Raw genomic sequence first — 17783 nt, forward strand, 5'->3', positions numbered from 1 at the left:
CCCCTTCCCACCTACGCCCTTGCCTGGTGCACCCTGCTCTGAGCAAGCCTAGATAATAATCATAGAGGTCACGGTGGTGAGGAAAAGCCAGGGACAGTCCACACTAGCTCTCCGACCACTGCTACCCACTGGTGGAGCTGCATCAATGCAACAACCAGAGGATGGATCTGCTTGGGATCCATCTGAGAGGGTCTTCTGGGATTTGCTAAGCTGCAGGGGATGTCTGGGATTCTGGCCTGTTTACCTGTTTACCCAGAAGCGGCACTGTGGAGGAGATGCACCGTGGCCTATTCGAAGTCCATGGGAACCCAAGAGTTTTTAAAGATGACGCTATTGCTAGTGATTGTAATGATAGGAAACGGTTGTGTCTCAGCAGCCAACAGTTTAAGAGCTACCAGCCTTGGGCTCCAGCCTCGTACGTAATCAGCCTGTCGCACAGTGAATCTATTGCATTTTTAATAACAAGGGAAGAAGCATTAAAGATCTGCTCTCCTGGGCTCGGTTGTGGTGACCGGGAGCAAAGCTGTGGTTGCCATGGGAGGCAGAGCTTCAGAACATCTTGGGGGTTGTGTTGGGACTTGGTGTTCCCCACCCTCCCTGTGTGCTCAGCGAAGACATTTTCACATGAGTGAGCAAAAGCTGGGCGTGCGGGACACACGGCTCAGCTGGGTGAGAGGCCTTCATCGTCACCTGCCCGCTGGCTAATGGACCAGATAGCAGGGTGTGCCAGCTTTACTTAGAACTGGGGGTGTCGTCCTGGGACATTGTTGTGGCCAGCTGTTCTCTCAGAGGGTGAGACAATGGCTGCTTTGTCTTGTGTGTATGAGCTCTCCGCTCATCCCCCCGTCACAGATCTGGACCTGAGGTGAACCAGCACCAAAGGAGCTTGACCAACAATCCTTCTGAGCTACCTTCAGTCGGTTTCCACTCTGGGCTCCCCAATTCCACCCCCTCTGACTGCCAGAGATGGGCTGCCTCCCCACAGCTTGTTTTGCTACCATCCAGCTCCCTCCTGCCACCCTATTCTGGACCTTCATCCCATGCCCTGACGGCCTGCTAGGCATCCACACAAAGCAGCAGTCACTGGCTCTCCCACTCTTAACGGTGCATATTGGGGTGCCTTTGACTCTTTGCGGGGCCCAGGTGCCTGCACCTTTAGGGACGGCTTCTCAGCTGGAAATAAATGTTGCTCCCTTTACTTTAGCAGACCCATGCGGATTCACCCCGCTGAGGATCAGGCCCTTACTTTCTGTGTGCTCAGCGGAGCTGCACCGAACCAGAAAGGCATGGCTTTAGGTGAGATGAGTTTGGTAGGTCTCTCCCCTTGGTACCTTGGTGGGCTGTTTCTCCATATTAGTTTCTTCAGCCCAATAGCTTCAATGGGGAGATCATAAAATCATAGACTTCAAGGTCAGAAGGGACCATTATGATCATCTAGTCTGACCTCCTGCACAACGTAGGCCACAGAATCTCACCCACCTACTCCTGTATCAAACCCCTAACCTATGTCTGAGTTATTGAAGTCCTCAAATCGTGGTTTAAAGACTTCAAGGTGCAGAGAATCTTCCAGCAAGTGACCCCGGCCCCATGCTGCAGAGGAATTTGAAAACCCCCCAGGGCCTCTGCCAATCTGCTCTGGAGGAAAATTCCTTCCCCACACCAAATATGGTGATCAGCTAAACCAGATGCCTGAAGCTACAGCAGCAGGTAGGAGTGGAGATCAGAAGGGGGGGGGGGTGACTGGCAAAGGGAAAGAGAGGAAGGATGGTCCGGTGGTTAGGGATCAAGTCCCTTCTCTAACACTATGATTGTATGACACTATGACCTTAGGTATAATACATAGAACTTCCCCAAAAGAATTCCTAGCTCAGCTCTTTAAAAAAACCACCCAACCGTGATTTTAAAATTGCCAGTGATGGAGAATCCACCATGATCCTTTACAAATTGTTCCAATGGTTAATTACTCTCACTGTCAAAAATGTACACTTTATTTCCAGTCCGAATTCTTCCCGCTTCAACTTCTAGCCATTGGATAATGTCACTCCTTTCTCTGCTAGATTAAAGAGCGCGTTATTAAATATTTGTTCCCTATATAGCTACTTACAAACCTTTTCTTTGTTAAGCTAAGTAGATTGAACTCTTTGGGTCTATCACTATAAGACACGTGTTCTAATCCTTTAATCATTCTCATGGCTCTTCTCTGAACCCTCTGCAATTTATCAACATCCTTCTAAATTGTGGGCAACAGAACTGGACACAGGATTCCAGTAGTCACACCAGTGCCAAATACAGAGTTAAAATAGCTTCTCTATTCGTACTTGAAATTCCCCTGTTTCTGCATCTAAGGATTGCATTAGTTCCTTTGGCCACAACTGACTATCCATCACAACCCCCAAATCTTTTCCAGAGTCACTGCTTCCCGGGGTAGAGTCCCGCATCGTGTAGGTATGGCCAATATTCTTTGTTCTTCAACATATGCAATTACAGTTAGCAGTTTAATATGTAGTTTAATTACATATTAAAACTGATAGTAAACAAGATTTCTGCAAGCCACTCTCAGTCCATTGTAGCTCCATGAAACTCACCGAACAGGCTTGGTGGGTAGTTTTAGAAGAACCACTAGCAAAACCAAGGTGATAATTCCCTGGGGGCCAAGGTACCACTAAAGCCACGTTTAAAGCCATGATAGGTTGTGCACAGGAACTGCGACCAATGGGAGCTGCGGGGGCAGCGCCTGCGGGTGTGAGAGCAGGCACGGAGCCTCCCTGGCCACCCATGTGCCTGGGGGCTGCAGGGACCTGGCAGCTGCTTCCGGGAGCCGCAGTAAGTGCCACTGGGACCTCACACCCCCTCTTGCACCCCAAACTCCTGCACCCCAAACCACCCCAACCGGAGCCCTCACCCTCTACCCGCCCCCCGCCCCCCTGTCCCAGCCCAATGAAAATGAGTGAGGGTGGGGGGAGAGCGAGTGATGGAGGGAGGGGGGATGGAGCGAGGGGTGTGGGCTTGGGGAAGGGGCTGGGTGGGGTGGGGCAGGGGTGTTCAGTTCTGTAGCATTAGAAAGTTGGCAACCCTGCAGCTTTGGGGCGGTGCGGATCTACATCTGCCCTTGGCAGAGGGGCCAGGTGGTGGAGACATGAGTTGGGGGCTGCTCTCGGGCTTTCCCCACCCAGGGCAGGTGGCAGGTCCGCGGCTTCCCACAGCTGCCCGGGCTCCCCAGGCCGCTCTTCCCCGCAATCCAGCCTGGCCGGGGGCAGGGCATCAGAGGGGAAGAGGAGGGGCAGGTGGTCATGCTCGTGGTGAAAAATGGACGGGCCCATCCAGTTTAAAAAGTGGGAGGGCCATGGCCTTGGCCTCGCCGTTCCAGCGCCCCCCGACGCTGTGGCTCCCAGGAGCTAGTTGTTGAACCAGAGGGTGTGTTGGAGCAGGACTCCCAACCTCGACAACCAGCACTGGCTCAGCGAGCTGTGCCTAGCCCCTGGCTACAGCACGTCAGGACGGATGCCGCGGTGTTTAAAACACTGGCAGAGGCTCATGGCTTGTGTGCATTGGCGTTCCTGCCCGAGCTACCCAGGGTGCGGCTGAGCTGGGGGTGACAACAACAGGGTGCTTTACGGAAAATAAGCTACCAGGCCTTAGCTGGCTGGACCTCAGTGCAGTGAATGGAGACTGAAAGCCAAGCAACCCCCTTGAAATCTGGGGGTCACCTGGAGCTTGCTGCCTTTGGGGAGGTGTTAGGAGGTAGGACTGGTCAGGGAGCTCCCTCAGGCAGTCGCTCCCTGCCCTCCTTTTCTTTCCTAACTGGCTGGGATTTCACAACCAGAGCCCGAGGCTGCCTGGGGGACAGGGCCTGGGCCTATGGGCGGATCGCCCAGTTGGGATGTTTATGGCTCTTTTCGGGAGAGCGTTGTGATCATCTCAGGTGTCTTGGCTGAATTCCAGCTAGAACCTTTGCGTTCCATTCCAGCTCGACGCACAGGGACAGCCTTAGGGAAAATGAGGCCCTGGCCCAATTTGTATTGTGGTGCCCGGGTGTCCCACCCTGCCCCCTCCCTCACCCCGCTGCCTCCCTGGCCCCACACCCATCCTCCCATCGCTCCTCACCCCCACCACCTCCTTATCCATCCTCTCATTGCTCCTGGCCCCCACCACCTCCAAATCCATCCCTTCATTGCTCCTGACCCCCACTGCCTCCCTGGCCCCACACCCATCCCCCCATTTCTCCTACCCCCCACAACCTCCCTACCCATCCCCTCATTGCTCCTGGCACCCGCTGCCTTCCTTGTCCCACACCCATCCCCCCCATCACTCCTGGTCCCCACCACCTCCCTATCCATCCCCTCATCGCTCCTGGCCCCTGCTGCCTCCTCTGGCTCCCCACCCATTCCCCCCATCGCCCCGGTCTCCACTGCCTCCACCGGCCCCCCCAACCATCCCCTCATTGCCCCTTGCGCCTGCTGCCTCCCCCAGGCCCTCACCCATTCCCCCCATTGCCCTGGTCTCCACTGCCTCCACCGGCCCCCCAACCATCCCCTCATTGCCCCTGGCGCCTGCTGCCTCCCCCAGGCCCTCACCCATTCCCCCCATTGCCCTGGTCTCCACTGCCTCCACCGGCCCCCCAACCATCCCCTCATTGCCCCTGGCGCCTGCTGCCTCCCCCAGGCCCTCACCCATTCCCCCCATTGCCCTGGTCTCCACTGCCTCCACCGGGCCCCCCCCCCCCCCCTCATTGCCCCTGGCGCCTGCTGCCTCCCCCCGCCCCTCACCCATCCCCCCCATTGCCCTGGTCTCCACTGCCTCCACCGGCCCCCCAACCATCCCCTCATTGCCCCTGGCGCCTGCTGCCTCCCCCAGGCCCTCACCCATTCCCCCCATTGCCCTGGTCTCCACTGCCTCCACCGGCCCCCCAACCATCCCCTCATTGCCCCTGGCGCCTGCTGCCTCCCCCAGGCCCTCACCCATTACCCCCAACACCCAGGTCTCCACTGCCTCCACCGGCCCCCTAACCATCCCCTCATTGCCCCTGGCGCCTGCTGCCTCCCCCAGGCCCTCACCCATTACCCCCATCACCCTGGTCTCCACTGCCTCCCCGGGTTGCCCACCTCCCCCACCACTGCCGAACCCCACTGCCTTCTCCCATTTCCCCAAGCTCCCTTTCATGGCCTCACACCTCACCCTGCTCCTTAACTCTTGACCACGGCACCCCCAAGACCACAGCACCCACCCGTGAGGCTGGCCCTGTCAGCGCAGAGCACACGGCCTGCTGTGTTTCCATGCTGGGTGTGGTGACTGGCAGAAGGCGACAACCTGAGTGGGTGATTCAGCCTGAGACCAGGCAAAACTCAGGTTCAATCTGTGATTCACAGGCCAGGTGGGACCATTGTGATCATTCAGCCTGATCCCCCGCGTAGCACAGGCCAGAGAAATTCTCCCAGCTATCCTTGCATGAAGTCCAACAGCATGCGGCAGGGATAGACAAGTAAAGCTTCACTCTGTCTCAGGAAAGAGGCTCCCACAAAGCCTGTAGATGATTCAGACTGTCTCCTAACAAGGCCTGGTTTGCACCGAGTTCAGTATGAGATGGCCAGTTTTCAGAACGGAAAGAAGTAAATATCAGGGTCCCCCAGGAGTCTGTACTGGGACCAGAACTCTTCAGCATGTTCATAAATTATCTGGAAAAAGCGGTAAATAGTGAGATGGCAAAGTTTGCAGATGATACAAAAATTACTTAAGATAGTCAAGTCCAAGGCAGACTGTGAAGAGTTACAAAGGGATCTCTCAAAACTGGGTGACTGGGCAAGAAAATGGCAGATGAAATTCAGTGCTGGTAAAGGCAAAGTAATGCACATTGGAAAACAGAATCCCAACTAGACATGGCAAGTGATGGGGTCTAAATTACCTGTTGCCACTCAAGAAAGAGACCTTTGTGGATAGTTCTCTGAAAACATCCGCTCAACGTGCAGCAACAGTCAAAAAAAGTGAACAGAATATAAGGACCCAGTAGGAAAGGGATAGATAATAAGACAGAAAATATCATAATGCCACTATGTAAATCCACGGTATGCTCACATCTGGAATACTGCAAACAGTGTTGGTTGCCATCTCAAAAAAGAGATATTAGAAATGGGATAAGTACAGAGAAGGGCAACAAAAATGATTAGGGACATGGAACAGCTTCTGTATGAGGAGAGATTAAAAAGACTGGGACTGTTCAGCTTGGAAAAGAGACAGCTGAGGGGGATATGATAGAGGTTGATAAAATCGTGACTGGTGTGGAGACAGTGAATAAAGAAATGTTATTTACCCCTTCCCATAACACAGGAAGTAGGGGTCATCCCATGAAATTAATGGGCAGCAGGTTTAAAACAAACAGAGGGAAGTATTTCTTCACACCTTGCACAGTCAGCCTGTGGGACTCATTGCCAGGGGATGTTGTGGAGGCCATAAGTATAACTGGGTTCAAAAAAGGATTAGGTAGGTTCACGGAAGACAGGTCCATCCATGGCTATTAGCCAAGATGGTCAAGGACACAACACCATGCTCTGGTTGTCCCTAAGACTCTGACTGGCAGAAGCTGGGAGTGGATGACAGGGGATGGATCACTCGATGCTTCTCTGTTCTGTTCATGCTCTCGGAAGCATCTGCCTTTGGCCACTGTGGGAAGACAGGATACTGGGCTGGATGGACCATTGGGCTGACCTGGTGTGGCCATTCTTATGAGATGGTTTCTGGGGATCCCTGTAGCCCACATGCTCCCTCCCCCACAATGTTTGGGGATAGATTCCTTCCTATCTTTTTGGGGCAGGCAGCAGGCTTGCTCCCCACATCAGCCATCTCTAGGGGGTACCTGAAAAGGCCCTCTGCCCGCTATATCCTTAACTATCTTCAGGGGAGTGGGTGGCCTGTTTCCTTCTCACCCCGCTTCAGCAGCAGTAGAGCAACACTGGGTGCATCTACACATTCTGCGGCGGCCCGCAGCAGTAATTCTCGGGCTCACGGTACAGTGCTAAGGATAGCTGCGTGGACGCTGGGGCTCAAGCCAGAACTCGGGCTCTGAAGTCTAGGGAGGTGGGTGGATTTCAGAGCTCGAGCTCCACCTGAATGTCCACACCGCTGCTTTTAGCACCATAGTGTGAGGTCCCCAGGCTCTGTGACTGGCTGCTGTGGGTGGTATAGATGTATCCGCAGAGGTCTACCTTTACCCAGGCCTGAGAGTGCAGCTGTGAGGAAAGCACAAGGGTAGTGTCTCTCTCATCTGAAGCATGCGGAAGCAGAATGCCAGGTAAAGTGAGCCTGGGCATTCTCTCAAGATTTGGGGGTGAGAGAGCTGGAGGTTTGACACAGCTCATTGCAGAGGTACGGGCCAGCCGTGTGAGGTCTTCCTAACATTCAGGAAGACTAGGCTATGGCGTTGGGGTGCGGTTTGGGCATTCTCCCTCATTGGAGTACACCAAGCAGAGGGGAACATGAAAGCTGCAGCTTCTCCAGAGGCTGAACTTCTGTGACTCATAAGCTGATTAGGGTCACCTTAATTAAAAACACCCAGTTTGAGAAATGTCACTAACTCACCTCTACTGTAAACCTCTAAGTGGGAGAGCCATTCATTGCACAAGGCTTAGAAAGGGCAGGGAAACAAAAGCTCTCTTTGAATGTCCCCGAGTCTGTGAATTTCCATAAACGGCTCTGTCATTTCACCACCGGTGTTGAGGCAAATGGTCTCAGTCCAAAGGCAGCAAAGAGTGCATGTGCTGTAAGGGTTCGGCACAGGATGTCTTTTTAATTGAGGATCTGCTTTTTTCCCCGATCTTCTTTCCGATCTATGAAGAAGGCCTGAGAGGGGTGGTGATTTGTTTGTCTTTAAGCATTGGGTGTCACTGCTTGCATTTACATTTAGGCATGTCATGCCTTTCCCTCCCTGTTTTTTCCTAGAAGCCCCTTTGTGGGTGTAGAGGGACAGAAAAGATCAGTGATCCTTGAGTGCTCACAACTTAAATGAAGGGTTGAATCTTTAACCAAGCCTTCCTTTCTCCCAAATGTTCATTAGGCATCAGAGTTAAATGTGAGCCAACAGACGCAAACAGAGTCAAACAAAAGGGCCTTGTCTTCACTGCAAAGTTACCATATATTATATCTCAGGCTCATGTCTGCCTGGGGTACCCAGAAAGGACAGACAAGTTCTCTCACAATACACTGCAAAAGCATACATAGAGCGGGGAAGCTCATTGTGCAGCTACAAGCCATATCACGTCCCTCAGAAGTCTGCACAACACACCAGGTGGTAGAGCGCCAGTGTGGACCCAGGGCATTATGACACCGGGTCTGTTATTCTGTAGCGTGGCCAGGACCCCTCATGACAGGCTAAATATGACTGAAGTAGCTCCAGGGTAGATCACTCAAATTAACGCTGTAGTGAAATTGTACTAAAAAACCTTATTCCTCTCTCATTTGTTCCACCTTCATTCTCTTGACTTTTGTGAGCACAAGTTCTCTGTAGACTCTTCCAGGGCAGACAAGATTTTAACTTCTCATAAAAAGAATAAGCATAGGGGGAAAATGAAACGCTTTTGAGGGGCAAAATCTACTCCAACCTTCTTTATTAATCACAAAGAGCCCCCAAAAATGGCAGAAGCCCTTTGTTTTATGCAAATTCTATTGCAGGTCACCTTTAAATCAACTGCTGATTTCATAACCTTGGAAAAACAACAACCAGGTATTTGGTGATCACGGAGGCCTGAAATAAGCTACTCTTATTCTGTAATAAGTGTGTCCACATGGGAGGGTTATACCAGTATAATTATAGTTTGGCTTGACAGAATTCCTTTTTAAAAATAATTTTGATGCATAATTTCCATGTTAATTTTTAAGCATCCCTCCTGCCTGATTTTTATCTATTTAAATGTTCACAGTTGCAGGAAATCAGGCAGCAGGTCAGATATTAATTATTTAATGACAATAAACATTGAGATGCAAAAATTTAAAGCTTTAAAACACAAGTTGTCAACATCCCAGGTCAAAATAGACACAGTAAATATCCTGAAAATCAAAACCTCTAATAAGTTCTCAAGCAGCATTTTTCTTACTTTGTCCGTCTGCAAGTTTCAATTATTATCAATGGGAATATGTTGTCGGTTTGTGTGTGTGTGTTGTGTGTGTGTGTGTGTTGAAATCAACATTTACTGATAATCTAATCCTTCCATCCCCAATTATAGTGGTTTAACGACGGCAGTATACCAAACCACTATAGTTATACTGGTATAACTCCACCATGTGGACACACTTATTCCAGAATAAGTGTAGCTTTTTTTTCACAGTTTAACTCCCTTCCAAAGCAAAATAAATTAAGGTTCTTCTTTGAGTGATTGTTCAAGTCCATTCCAAGCAGGTTTTGTGCGTGCCGCGTGCACGCCAGCTGGAAGATTTTCCCTTAGCAGCGTCCATAGGGTCGGCCTTGGCACCCCCTGGAGTGGCACCTCCATGGCGCCCTATATAGGGGCTCGCTGACCCTCCACCACCTCAGTTTCTTCTTACCGCAGGTGAAGGCTAGCTGGATCTTTTGCTCACTCTTACAGCAAGCATAGCAATGTCCTGTTTAAGTGTATATAGTTGTTCCTTCTCTCATAGTTTAGAGTTAGTGTTAGACAGTTAATAGTTTGGGAGTACTCGTCGCCCCACTGGGGCATGCCCGGGTCCCCAGGGTTTAAACTCTGCAAGGACTGTGGGAGGTTTATGCCGAAGAGTGATCCGCACTCTTCCTGCTTAAGGTGCCTCGGAGAGAGCCACCAAAGAGACCAGTGCAGTATCTGCAGGGGATTCCGTCCCAGGACTCTTAAGGACAGAGAGCAGAGACTCACAGTGCTCCTGATGGAGGCAGCCTTACGGCCAAACTCGAACCCCGAGCTGCCCGACCGGGCGCCCAGCACCTCTTCCTCAGTGCGCAGCACCCCGGCACCGCTATCAAGTCAGGAGGCCCAGTCTAAGACTTGTAAGTCCCGGGCACCAGGGAGAATCAGGACATAGAAAATCGGCCTCCATGAGGCACCGATCACCATCTCCGGTGCTCCCAAAGAAAAAGAGGCTGGTGAGGGGCTGATCAGCCCACCAGGACCTTAAAAGGCCAATGGGTTCCGTTGACTCCCGCCCTGGCGGGGGTGCGGTCGAGTCCGGACTGGTTGAGATCCACGGACCTCAACGAGGATGCGCATCTTCCATCGACGCCAGAGGCGTTTGAGGCGGCCTCTGACTCAGTCGGCTGCGTGTGTGTTCCCTTTGTGTGCTGCCCCGGCTCTGCAGATCGCTGGCACAGCAGACCCCGAGAAAACCTCCAATGACCGCAGACTCCGATAAGGCACAAAGGCACCCGGGCCAGGCTTACTGTCAAAGAGAAACACAGTCTCCAGCTCCCCGGATTAGATATCCAAGGTGCTGCTAGCTAGTACATATGTGTTCTCTGGCAATGGACCGGCTCAGTCAGTGGCGGGACTTTCCACTGCCCCCTAGGCCAGACAAAGACGTCCACTCAGGGATGCGTTCTTATACACAGGTACAAACAGATTACGCATCACTCCTGACGTATTGAGGTGCAACCCCTCTACGTAGCAAGGTACAACCCCTCTACGCAGCACGGTACAACCCCTCTACGCAGTAAGGTGCTGCCTCTCGCCTTGTACATGTTGGTTCGAACAAAACAACTCTATCCATCATATTACCCTTTTGCCCCTGTCCTTGTTATCTGTGTGGAATGTGCAAGTATCGGAGTGTTCTGGTGTCTCTAGTGTCCAGGACCTTTTAGGTATGTGTATTTTTGCAGCATCAGCCCTTTTATTGCCAGCTTCTGCGAGCAGGACCTGCCTCTGGCTCACAGCTTCACTTTGCTTTATGTTAGCAAAGTCTTGACCATTACTTTAGTTGAGGCCTTAGGCCTCATAGCAGGCCTCTGATACAGGTTTATGTTTCAGGGCCTCATCTTACTACAAGGGCCAGAGGATCAACTCCCACCAAGCCAGGAACAGCATCTCCTCCATCAGAATGCACTTCAGGGAAGGGTGACGTCTGCCTGGCTGACGCAAATAGCTAGCTAGCCAGAATAGGGGTGCCTGTGGATTCAGGCAATGGAACCAATCCAATGGGTGAACTTTGGAGTGAGGGGGAGTATAGAATGGGAGTGGATCAATTCAACAGCCTGGGAAAGCAATCAGCCAGCAATACTAATCCTAATGCCACTATATAAATCCATGGTACGCCCACACCTGAAATACTGAGTGCCGTCCTGGTCATTCCAACTCAAAAATGCTGTATTAGAATTGGAAAAAAAGTGCAGAGAAGGGCAACCAAAATGATTAGAGGAATGGAACAGCTTCCATATGATGAGAGATTAAAAAGACTGGGACCGTTCAGCTTGCAAAAGAGACGACTAGTCTTGAGAAAAGAAGACAGAGGGGAGACTGGGAGTCTTCCAATGTGTTAAGGCCTGTTATAATTGTTATAATGAGGACAGTGATCAACTGTGTTCCATGTCCACTGCAGGTAGACCCAGAAGTAAAGGGCTTAATCTGCAGCAAGGGGGGGTTAGGTTAGATATTAGACCGTTTTTCCTGACTCTAAGGATAGTTGAGCTCCAGACTAGGCTTCCAAGGGAGGTTGTAGAACATCCCGTCATTGGAGGATTTCAAGAACAGGTAAGACAAACACTTGTCAAGGATGGTCTAGGTTTATTTGGTCCTGCCTCAGTGCAGGGGAGCTGGACTTGATGAGGTGCCTTCCAGACCGACATTTCTATGGGTCTATGACTGAGGGGGCATATTAAGAGGTCTATAAAATCGTGACTAATGTGGAGTAAGTAACTAAGAAAGTGTTATTTTATTTTATTTAGTTTATTTACCCCTTCATATAACACATGAACGAGAGGTCACCCAATGACATTAATAAGCAGCAGGTTTAAAAAAACACACAAGGAAGCACTTTTCACACAACTCACAGTCAACCAGTGGAACTTGTTACCAGGGGGTGTGGTGAAGGCCAAAAATGTAAGAGGGTTAAAAAAAGAACCTCTCTTTGATAAGTTAGGCCTGGTCTACACTAGGGGGGTGGTGGTTCGATCTAAGGTACGCAACTTCAGCTACGCGAATAGCGTAGCTGAAGTCGAAGTACCTTAGTTCGAATTACTTACCCGTCCTCACGGTGCGGGATCGACGTCCGCGGCTCCCCCGTCGACTCCGCCACCGCCGTTCGCGGTGGTGGAGTTCCGGAGTCGACGGGAGCGCGTTCGGAGTTCGATATATCGCGTCTAGATGAGACGCGATATATCGAACTCCGAGAAATCGATTGCTACCCGCCGATATGACGGGTAGTGAAGACGTACCCTTAGACAGACTGAGCTCCTTAAGTCCTTCACACATTGTAAAGGCCCCAGAAAATGCCCCCAGCTTCCTGCACGGAGATCCCACCTTCTCCTGAGGCCCTGTGTAGGTGCTGTGGAGAAGAACGAAAGGCTGGCGGCCCCTGGGGCTAGATTGGTGGGTTATCAGAGTCGTGATGATGGCATCACAGCCTCTGGGGCACCCCTGACACATACACAGCTACAGCAGTGTCTCTCAGAGCCCTCAGGGGGCATGCGATGATGCTGCTGCTAGGGAGGTGCCACCTCAGCCACTGACTTTGATGAGCTACTCCGCAGGGTGCGGTCCTGACACAATAACACGGGCCCGGGAGGGGCTCTTGGCCCAAAGGCTTCTTTCTCAAAGAGGAAGGTTGCTCCCCCACCCACTAAAGGGCGACTCTCTGGAAATACTTGAAGTGCAAACAAACCCCCATCTGCTTCAGAGCTCTGTGCTGAATGCCCAACGAGAAAGCAAGCTGGGAGAGGCCGGTCCATACACCGATTATGTCTTCAGTCCTACAACCTAAGCTGTGGCTGGGTTGTACTGGGGCAGCAGAATATCTAGGAACTACAGGCGGCATTGGGCTCAGCCCCAGGGCTCAGACAGCAGCCGGGGGCCCAATGAGCTCATCCCCAGGGCTCAGTCTAACTGAAACGTCTGCTGACCAACCACCTATATATCCCATACGTCCTCTTCTCTTTCTCTCAACTGCTGGATTTTGCCTCCTATTTGCCATTGCCTAGGACCTTGGCCCATCTCCCTAAGCACAGTTCATCCATAAGCAAACAGAGTAGCTCGCGTGAATGGAGAGCAGATCTTGAAGGGTAAGGCAGGTGAATCGGCCTCTTGGATCTTAATCTGGGGCATTGAACAACATAGTTTCCTCTTTCGCTGTAAGCCGCTAAACAGGGCCACCTCCCATGTCCTCCCTTGTGTACAGGAGGGTGTGGTAGCTACAGATGAGCTGCCTGGTAAATAGGCTTTTGTGTCCTTACATTACTAGCATGGGCAATGGCAGAGGCCCGGGGCAGTGAAGAGTAAATGCCCCTCCTCAGCCTTGGTTTGCAGGCTCCTGAGAAGTCAGATGTGAATCGGCCCCTTTATTTTAGCAGCCAGTAGAAAGGAGCAGCAGGGTCTGACAGAGACAGTCCGGTCTATGCGCGTCATGGGGTCGCAGCAGAGGGGATGGATCGTGGTCTTGTGGCTAAAGCACAGGCCAGACATGCAGGAGACCAGGGTCCTAGGCCCAGCTCTGGCACTGATCGTTCCTAACGGTGTAAGTGTCCATTGCTTGAACCCTATGCTGAGCAGGACTTTACATTGGGTCAGCCTGGGTCCATCCAGTTCAGTGTCTTGCCTCCCACAGTGGCTGGTGCCAGCTGCTTCAGAGGCAAGTACGAAAGGCCCCTAAGGGATAATGATGGGAGACCTTGCTCCACAGGGGAAGTTTCTTCCTAACAAGTCAGTTAGTGGCTGGCTTGTGCCTTGAAGCAGGTGGGTTTATATCCCTTCTAATTGTTTTAATCCTGACTGATGTAACTGGGAGTTCTCACATGGATCCGTGTTCATGTTGTGTTCCTCGTCAGTACCTGGCCCTGGCCAGAGAAGCTAATTGTCCAACCAGCAGACCAAATTCAGTGATGAATCCTGGTCATGTGCCACCGGAGGCACGTTGTGCATACACTGAGGAGACCATCCATTTAAATGTCTGATTCTTTGATTCTTCCTGAACTCGTGGTCTCAGGGATCCGCTAACAGCGGCAGTGAGTTCCGCAAGTACATTGTGCATCAGTGTCCTGTTGTCCTGGTCTTATAGAATCATAGAAATGTCGGGCTGGAAGGGACCTCGGGACGTCATCAAGTCCAGCCCACTGCACTGAGGCAGGACCAAGTGAACCTAGACCAGCCCTGACAGGTGTGTGTCCAACTTGCTCTTAAAAACCTCCAGTGATGGGGATTCCCCAACCTCCCTTGGACTCCTATTCCAGTGCTGAACTCCCCTTATGGTTAAAAAGTTTATATGAGAAAGGGTAATTAGGAGCATCCGACCTGCCTTCTCTAGACCATTCATTAATTTATACACCTCTCTCATGGCTTCTCTTCTTAGCTTCCTCTCCTTGCTAAACGGTTCTAATCTTCCCAGTGTCTCCTCATACAGAAATCTCTCTGGGCTTTTAATCGTGGTCAGAGCCTGTCTTGGAATCTCCTCTATATCTGCTGCGACTTTTTTGGTGACATTCTGATCAGACCTCAACCCAGTATTGCAGCTGGAGGTGCACCACGGCGTGGCATGGCATTGTAACGGTTTCTATCACATCCGTCATAGTAGGTTTGGGTTTTGACCGTGGCTGGTGAGAGGCTTTCATTGAGTTGTTCATGGTGGGTGAAAGCCTGACCCCAGGGAAGTGCGTGGGAGTTTTGCTATTGAGTTCAGTAGGGGCCATGACACCCAGTCTATTGTCTGAGTGCTCAGAGTTAGGTTTTTAGAACTCAGCAATGTCTGCTTCCAATGAGACATAAGAACGGATGTCTTCCAGCTAGCCCAGTATTTTGTCTTCTGACAGTGGCTGGTGCCAGATGCGTCAGAGGAAATGAATAGAGCAGGGCAATTTATTGAGTGATCCATCCCCTATTGTCCAGTCCCAGCTCCTGGCAGTCAGAGGCAGCATCCAGAGCATGGCGTTGCATTCCTGACCCTCTTAGGGACTAGCCACTGATGGCCCTATTCTCCATGAACGTAGCTAGAGCTTTTTTTAACCCAGTTATACTTTTGGCCTTCACAACACCCCTGGCAACAAGTTTCACAGGTTGACTGTGTGGTGTGTGAAGAAATACTTCCTTTTGAGTGTTTTAAACCTGCTGCCTGTTAATGTCATTGGATGACCCTGGCTCTTGTGTTGTGTGACGGGGTAAATAACACTTCCTTAGTCACTTTCTCCACACAACTCATGATTTTATAGACCTCTGTCATATCCCCTCTTAGTCACTTCTTTTCTAAACTGAACCATCTCAGTCTTTTTAATCTCTCCTAGTACAGAAGCTGTTCTATACCCTAATAATTTTTTTTGCCCTTCGCTATGTCTTTTCCGTATCTTTTCTGAGAGGGGGTCGACCAGATCTGCATACAGTATTCCAGATATGGGCAGACCATGGATTTATATAGTGGCATTATCATATTTTCTATCTTATTATCTATCTCTTTCCTAACCATTCCTAACATTTTTTTTTTAGCTTTTTTGACTGCTGCTGCACATTGAGTGGATGTTTTCAGAGAACTATCCACAACGACTCCAAGGTCTCTTTCTTGAGTGGTAGCAGCGAATTTAGACCCCATCATTTTGTAGGTGTAGGTGGGATTACATTTTTCATTGTGCATCGATTTGCATTTATCAACACTGAATTTCATCTGCCATTTTCTTGCCCAGTCACCCAGTTTTGTGAGATCCCTTTGTAACTCTTCTGAATCAGCTTTGGACTTAAGTGTCCTGAGTAATTGTATATGATCTATTAATTGTATATAGTTATAGCGCATGAAAGCTTATGCCCAAATAAATTTGTTAGTCTCTAAGGTGCCACAAGGACTCCTTGTTGTTTTTCCTGATACAGACTAACACGGCTACCCCCCTGAAACCTGTATATAGTCTGCAAACTTTGCCACCTCACTGTTTACCCCTTTTTCCAGATCATTTATGAATATGCTGAATAGCACAGGTCCCAGAATAGATCCTTGGGGGAACCCAAAGTACCAAAGAACCCCCTTGCATATACCAACTTGCTACTCAATCGCCTGCCTTTACCAGAGTCTTCTAATACAAGCGGATGAGTAGCTGGGACCTCCTCATCACACCTATGTAAGGAGGCTAACCTTGCTCCTAAATGCACTGCATCCTATGCAAACCAGCCACAATCCTCTGAGCTAGCTGCCTGTGTACTCTGGCAGGTGTGGGCAGGCAAACAGGTTTTGTCTGTGAGGATGGACTCTTATGCCAGAGATCGCCCTGAGTCGCTCCCTGTGGAGGAAGTTGCCACTTAAACTCGGAGGGATGTTAGATAATACAGAGCCTTAAACATGTGAGGGAAGGAGAGAGCCACCAGGGCCTGAATGGGAGCTCCCAGGCAGCAAGGAGGTGGCATGGATGTGCTTGGGAGGTAGGGGAAATTCCCACGATCCCCGGGAAGGAGGGAGGAATCTAGGTGGGCTATTTTGCAGAGGCTCCCAGAAATCCCAGGGCCAGTCCTGAGAGGGGGAAATATTGTGATGATCCTAGACAGGATCTCCTCTCTGCTCCTGAGTGCTATTGAGAACCTCTCACTGAGGCAGAGTCCGTCCAGACAAGTCTCTATCTCCCCTTCTCTGGGTTCTGTTAGTGATTTTCTAGCCCTGGCTTCTCCTCCCCGTGGAGCTCGCCAGTGGTATTGGGCGTGGGCGTGTGTGTCTCAGAAATCAAGCAGCTGGGGTGGAAAATATGCACCTGTTTGTTGACTCTCTCTACTCTTCCTTGTACAGTGCATAACCCCGGAGCTGCTTCAAGGGAAACACCTCATCAGCCATGCAGCAAAGCTTGTTCCCGTCTCCGCCTTCAGACATGCACCAGGGAGTAGCCTGGAGGATACATAGCGAGAGAGAATCAAAGACCCCAAGGGAGGGTGGCTTCAGAGGGTGCGACTACCACTCAGAACAGCAGACAAGAGGAACAACTGCAGACAATCCTAGCGCTGGGGTGACTCCAGGTGAAAATGTCTCCAGGGGCCTGGCCTGGGTCGGGGAAAGAGAGCAGCATGGAAGGAGTTAACAAGAAATCACGGCTGGTGGGCTGCTGACAAGTGTAGGTCTTTCTTTTCCTAGTGGGACAGCTGAGAAGCTGATTAGACACGGTGTGCATGGTACCGGGGCCCCCAAACACGCCAAGGCTTCCTTCCTTTATTGTTATCATTTATTATTTGTTCAGCAGTCACACCTAGGAACCAGCGTCACGGGCCAGGGCTCCAGCTGTTCTGTATGTACAATTCATGCCTTCTGCTTTGCTATACAACAGTAAAGGGTATCTCACATTACACACATGCTCCCGACAACAGTGACAAAGCACGTGTGTCTGCCAAAATCGGTGTCTTGGCACACAAACACACACGCACGGATGTGCACTTGATGGAGCAACAAATGCATCAGCTGAGCAGTGTGTCCTTCTCAGAGGCGCGCGCGCATAGACACACAGACACAGACACACACACACACACACACACACACTCTTTCTTATTCTCAATTAACAGCAGGAACGAAGCTCTTGCCAAGGAGGCATCGGCAGCCAGCTATAAGCGTGCGAGAGAGAGCTGAGTGTGAAGCTGGGGTTAGCATCCTAGCTGCAGTGGGGAAGCGCCAGGATTCTGTCAGGCCGAAGGCCTCCTCCC

The sequence above is a fragment of the Mauremys mutica genome, chromosome 2 (assembly GCF_020497125.1).
Source record: "Mauremys mutica isolate MM-2020 ecotype Southern chromosome 2, ASM2049712v1, whole genome shotgun sequence".
NCBI lineage: Eukaryota > Metazoa > Chordata > Testudines > Geoemydidae > Mauremys > Mauremys mutica.